This window comes from Bos grunniens, chromosome X, assembly GCF_055505025.1.
Source record: "Bos grunniens cultivar Pamir isolate PY7600 chromosome X, Bosgru_T2T1.0, whole genome shotgun sequence".
Taxonomy (NCBI): domain Eukaryota; kingdom Metazoa; phylum Chordata; class Mammalia; order Artiodactyla; family Bovidae; genus Bos; species Bos grunniens.
In genome coordinates, this window is record NC_141194.1 from 127921985 (window position 1) to 127927984 (window position 6000).

The following is a 6000-nucleotide window of genomic DNA, read 5'->3' on the forward strand; positions in this document are numbered from 1 at the left end:
ACATATTTTCAGAAAGGGATCTGTCTCTATTCTCAACAGCTTCCTGACTACCTTTTGCTTCCAAATAATGAGAACTATTTAAAGGAAAAAGGAACTACTGTAGTGTGGTTTTAAGAAAAGCACATACTTTGCTGTTTCAGAAGTAGTTACACAAGAGTTCTGCTCATAAACTGGGGAAGAATTAAAATAGCTTTCCAAGGTCCCTCCCAAGGCTGTGATTTTCCTTTCACCTACTCAGGTAATGCCACTTATGGTACTCATTCATTTATTCAGCTGTTTGAGCATCTGGAGAAGGGAATGGCAAACCACTTCAATATTCTTGCCTTGAGAACCTCATAAACAGTATGAAAAGGCAAAAAGATAGGACACTGAAAGATGAACTCCCCAGGTCCGTAGGTGCCCAATATGCTACTGGAGATCAGTGGAAAAATAACTCCAGAAAGAATGAAGGGATGGAGCCAAAGCAAAAACAACACCCAGTTGTGGATGGGACTGGTGATAGAAGCAAGGATCGATGCTTTAAAGAGCATTATTGCATAGGAAGCTGGAATGTTAGGTCCATGAATCAAGGCAAATTGGAAGTGGTCAAACAGGAAATGGCAAGAGTGAACGTCGACATTCTAGGAATCAGTAAACCAAGATGGACTGGAATGGGTGAATTTAACTCAGATGACCATTATATCTACTACTGTGGGCAGGAATCCATAGAAGAAATGGAGTAGCCATCCTGGTCAACAAAAGAGTCCGAAAGTCAGTACTTGGATACAATCTCAAAAACGACAGAATGATCTCTGTTTGTTTCCAAGGCAAAGCATTCAATATCACGATAATCCAAGTCTATGCCCTGACCAGTAACACTGAAGAAGCTGAAGTTGAATGTTTCTATGAAGACCTATAAGACCATTAAGAACTAATACCCAAAAAAGATGTCCTTTTCATTATAGGGGACTGGAATGCAAAAGTAGGAAGTCAAGAAACACCTGGAGTAACAGGCAAATGTGGCCTTGGAGTACAGAATGAAGCAGGGCAAAGGCCAATAGAGTTCTGCCAAGAGAATGCACTGGTCATAGTAAACACCCTCTTCCAACAACACAAGAGAAGACTCTACACATGGACATCACCAGATGGTCAACACCAAAATCAGATTGATTATATTCTTTGCAGCCAACGATGGAGAAGCTCTATACAGTCAACAAAAACAAGACCGGGAGCTTACTGTGGCTCAGATCATGAATTCCTTATTGCCAAATTCAGACTGAAATTGAAAGTGGGGAAAACCACTAGACCATTCAGGTATGACCTAAATCAAATCCCTTATGACCATACAGTGGAAGTGAGAAATAAATTTAAGGGACTAGATTTGATAGAGTGCCTGATGAACTATGGATGGAGGTTCGTGACGTTGTATAAGAGACAGGAATCAAGATCATCCCCAAGAAAAAGAGATGCAAAAAAGCAAAATGTGTGTCTGAGGAAGCCTTACATATAGCTGTGAAAAGAAGAGAAGCCAAAAGCAAAGGAGAAAAGGAAAGATATAAACATCTGAATGCAGAGTTCCGAAGAATAGCAAGGAGAGATAAGAAAGCCTTCCTCAGCGATCAATGCAAAGAAGTAGAGGAAAACAATAGAATGAGAAAGACTAGAGATCTCTTCAAGAAAATTAGAGATACCAAAGGAACATTTCATGCAAAGATGGGCTCAATAAAGGACAGAAATGGTATGGACCTAACAGAAGCAGAAAATATTAAGAAGAGGTGGCAAGAATACACAGAAGAACTATACAAAAAAGATCTTCATGACCCAGATAATCATGATGATGTGATCACTCACCTAGAGCCAGACATCCTGGAATGGGAAGTCAAGTGGGCCTGAGAAAGCATCACTACGAACAAAGCTGGTAGAGGTGATGGAATTCCAGTTGAGCTATTTCAAATCCTGGAAGATGATGCTGTGAAACTGTGCACTCAACATGCCAGCAAATTTGGAAAACTCAGCAGTGGCCACAGGACTGGAAAAGGTCAGTTCTCATTCCAATCCCAAAGAAAGGCAATGCCAAAGAATGTTCAAACTACTGCACAATTGCACTCATCTCACATGCTAGTAGAGTAATGTTCAAAATTCTCCAAGCCAGGCTTCAGCAATACGTGAACCGTGAACTTCCAGATGTTCAAGCTGGTTTTATAAAAGGCAGAGGAGCCAGAGATCAAATTGCCAACAGCTGCTGGATAATGGAAAAAGCAAGAGAGTTCCAGAAAAACATCTATTTCTGCTTTATTGACTATGCCAAAGCCTTTGACTGTGTGGATTACAATAAACTGTGGAAAATTCGGAAAGAGATGGGAATACCAGACCACCTGACCTGCCTCTTGAGAAACCTGTATGCGGGTCAGGAAGCAAAAGTTAGAACTGGACGTGGAACAACAGACTGGTCCAAATTGGGAAAGGAGTATGTCAAGGTTGTATATTGTCACCCTGTTTATTTAACTTATATGCAGAATACATCATGAGAAACGCTGGGCTGGAGGAAGCACAAGCTGGAATCAAGATTGCCGGGAGAAATATCACTAACCTCAGATATGCAGATGACACTACCCTTATGGCAGAAAGTGAACAAGAACTAAAGAGCCTCTTGATGAAAGTAAAAGGGGAGAGTGAAAAAATTGGCTTAAAGCTCAACATTCAGAAAACAAAGATCATGGCATCTGGTCCTATCACTTCATGGCAAATAGATGGGGAAACAGTGGAAACAGTGGCTGACTTTATTTTTCTGGGCTCCAAAATCACTGCAGATGGTGACTGCAGCCATGAAATTAAAAGACGCTTACTCCTTGGAAGGAAAGTTATGACCAACCTAGACAGCAAATTAAAAAGCAGAGACATTACTTTGCCAACAGAGGTCCATCTAGTCAAGCCTATGGTTTTTCCAGTAGTCATGTATGAATGTGAGAGTTGGACTATAAAGAAATCTGAGCGCCAAAGAATTGATGCTTTTGAACTGTAGTGTTGGAGAAGGCTCTGGAGAGTCCCTTGGACTCCAAGGAGATCAAATCAGTCCATCCTAAAGGAGATCAGTCCTGGGTGTTCATTGGAGGGACTGATGTTGAAGCTGAAACTCCAATACTTTGGCCCCCTGATGCAAAGAGCTCACTCATTGGAAAAGACCCTGTGCTGGGAAAGATTGAGGGCAGGAGGAGAAGGGGATGACAGAGGATGAGATGGTTGGATGGCATCACGGACTCAATGGATATGGGTTTGGGTGGACTCCGGGAGTTGGTGATGGACAGGGAGGCCTGGCATGCTGCGGTTCATGGGGTCCCAAAGAGTCGGGCATGACTGAGCGATTGAACTGAACAGAACTTGAGCATCTACCATGTGGCAGCCACTGTGCTGAGCACTAGAAATACAGCAGAATACAAGATAGACATTAATCCTGCTGAATCAATAATTACACAGATTATTGTTCACTTAGACTTTTCATAAGTTCCTTAAATAAGATTATATAACAGGAGCCTGACCTACTGTAGAGGGGTTGAGGATGTGACATTTAATCTGATATGTGATGAACGCATAGGAAGTCAGGCAATGGAAGAGGGAGAGCAAAGTAGAATAGCCTTCATCTCAGGTGATGGGAACAGCCTATATCATGCTTGTATAAAGCACAAATGTCCATCCAGTACACAAACAGATATATATCTTTGGCATTAAATTTTCATGAGGGAATATGATTAGGAAAAATTATTTTAAAAGTCTCCCAAGAGGAGGGAAGTGATAACGGGAAAAAAAAAAAAAGGTTGGGAATATTGGTCTATATAAAGAATGTGGCACTTTTGAGCTATTACAGTAGCAGTGGTAGAGTTAAGATGCTGGCCTCTTCCCATAAGGACTGATGACCTACCTGCAGGTTACTGAGCTTGATATTAAGACAGGAAGTTAGAGGACTCCTGGTATTCAACAACTTGGAAATTTTCCTCTAGTATGTTTCAAATACTGCCTCTTCCTCATTCACTCTATTCTCTTACTGGACACTTGTTAGAAACTCTCCTTGTATCCTCCATATAGTGTGTAACATCTTTCTAATACTTTCCATTTCTTTATTCTTCTGTCTTGCATCCTTGATAATTTCCTCAGATCTAGCTTCTAGTTCACTAATCCTCCTTTCAACTGCATCTGGTTTGCTGTTTATCTATATTTCTCCCATTTCAGTTTCATATTTTTGTTCTTTTTCAAGTCTACCTGTATTTTTCAAACTATTCTATTTTGCTCTTATAATTCTTATTCCTTTAAAAAAATTTTTGAACATTCAAACCATACTTATTTTAAAGTCCCTTTCATATTTCTGTATTTGCTATAATTCTTAAGGTGTGAATTCTCCCATTTGTCATGCTAGTCTCACAGTGGCTTATTTCCTTGGGGACTCAGCAAGTTTTGGCTATGAGTTCATCTTCAGAATCATAGTGACAGACACAGATCCATGTGCTATACTATCTGGATTTGAGTTCTGGCTCCGCCACGTAGTAGCTGTGTGGCCTTAGGCCAGTTACTTAATCTTTCTGTTCTTTAGGTTCAGAATCTTTAAAAATAGGGCTATTCTAAGAATTTGTTAGTATAAGCAAAGCCCTTAGTACAGTACCCACACTTAATGAAGCACTTGATCAGCATATTACTGTTACATGGCAAGAACTGCTTTACCTGGGAGGCTTATTTGCATAACTCAGGTTAATGTGACTATCTCCCCACTCTCAGCTCAAAGTAGCCAGGACACTTCTGAATTGTTTTTATTCTTCTATACCTGTCCACATTTATGGGCCAGCACTTCTAGCTGCCGGATTTCTGAAGTGAAGTGAAGTAGCTCAGTCGTGTCCGACTCTTTACGACCCTGTGGACTGTAGCCTACCAGGCTCCTCCCTCCATGGGATTCTCCAGGCAAGAGTACTGGAGTGGGTTACCATTTCCTTTTCCAGGGGATTTTCCTGACAGAGGGATTGAACCCGGGTCTCTTGCATTGCAGGCAGACGCTTCAACCTCTGAGCCACCAGGAAGCCCTTTCTAGAGGAGTTCAAATCCCACCCCCATCCCCCACTCTGCCACTAAAACCTTGAACCTGGGACTCATGTCCACTTTGAATCCCTTTGTAGACTGTGGAGTGGTTATGGCTCTGAGCTACCTCTTCATTTCTGGTTCTAGAATTTGTTTGCTTGGTTTTCGTTTTTGATCTCTGCTGCATATTTAAATTTTCTAAAAACAATACATTTGTAGTGGAAGAGGAGCTTCCTGCTACAACTCAGGCAACTGAAATGAACAGAAATCCCTGCATGTTCTTTCTAAAGAGGCTTAGCTGTCATTTGGCCATGAGATCCTTGAGAGAACCCAGTACACAAAAGGACATGTTTTATTTGCATTTGTATCCCCTAACCCTAGCACGGGGCCTGGTACACTTGACATATGCTTACTGAATTAAGAAATGAAACACCACATTGGCAACAAGCCTTCAGCTCACTGATTTCTCTAAGTCCTACAAGCCTTCAGCTCACTCGTTTCTCTTAGCTTTACCACCACCGCTGCCATGGTGTGGGCCCCCCCCCCCCCCGTTCCTGTGAATGAGCTCTGTCAAAAAGATACAGTTTCTAACAAACAAAAAGAGGTGTAATGCATTCAATCAGTGACTAGCTCAAGGACAAGCACCTGATCTGGGTTTCTTTTACTCTCAAAGCAAAATAGCCAAGTGGAAACACTTCAGAGGCCATAGATTATTCTGATTTTCAGACTGTTTTTGTTCAGCACCAGAGTAAAACGTTGAACAGGTAGCTGATGCAATCTGGCAAAGTAAGTATATAGCTCTATTTATATTAAGATACACACATATATCAGGCCATCAGCAGTATTTGTATAAACAGTGACTCTCCTATGAAGGTAAAGGCCACCCCCTTCAGTTCCAGTGACTGAGATATATTTTTCCAATCCTGGGGGCAAATACAGACGCAGCAAGTTCCTTCTTCCCCT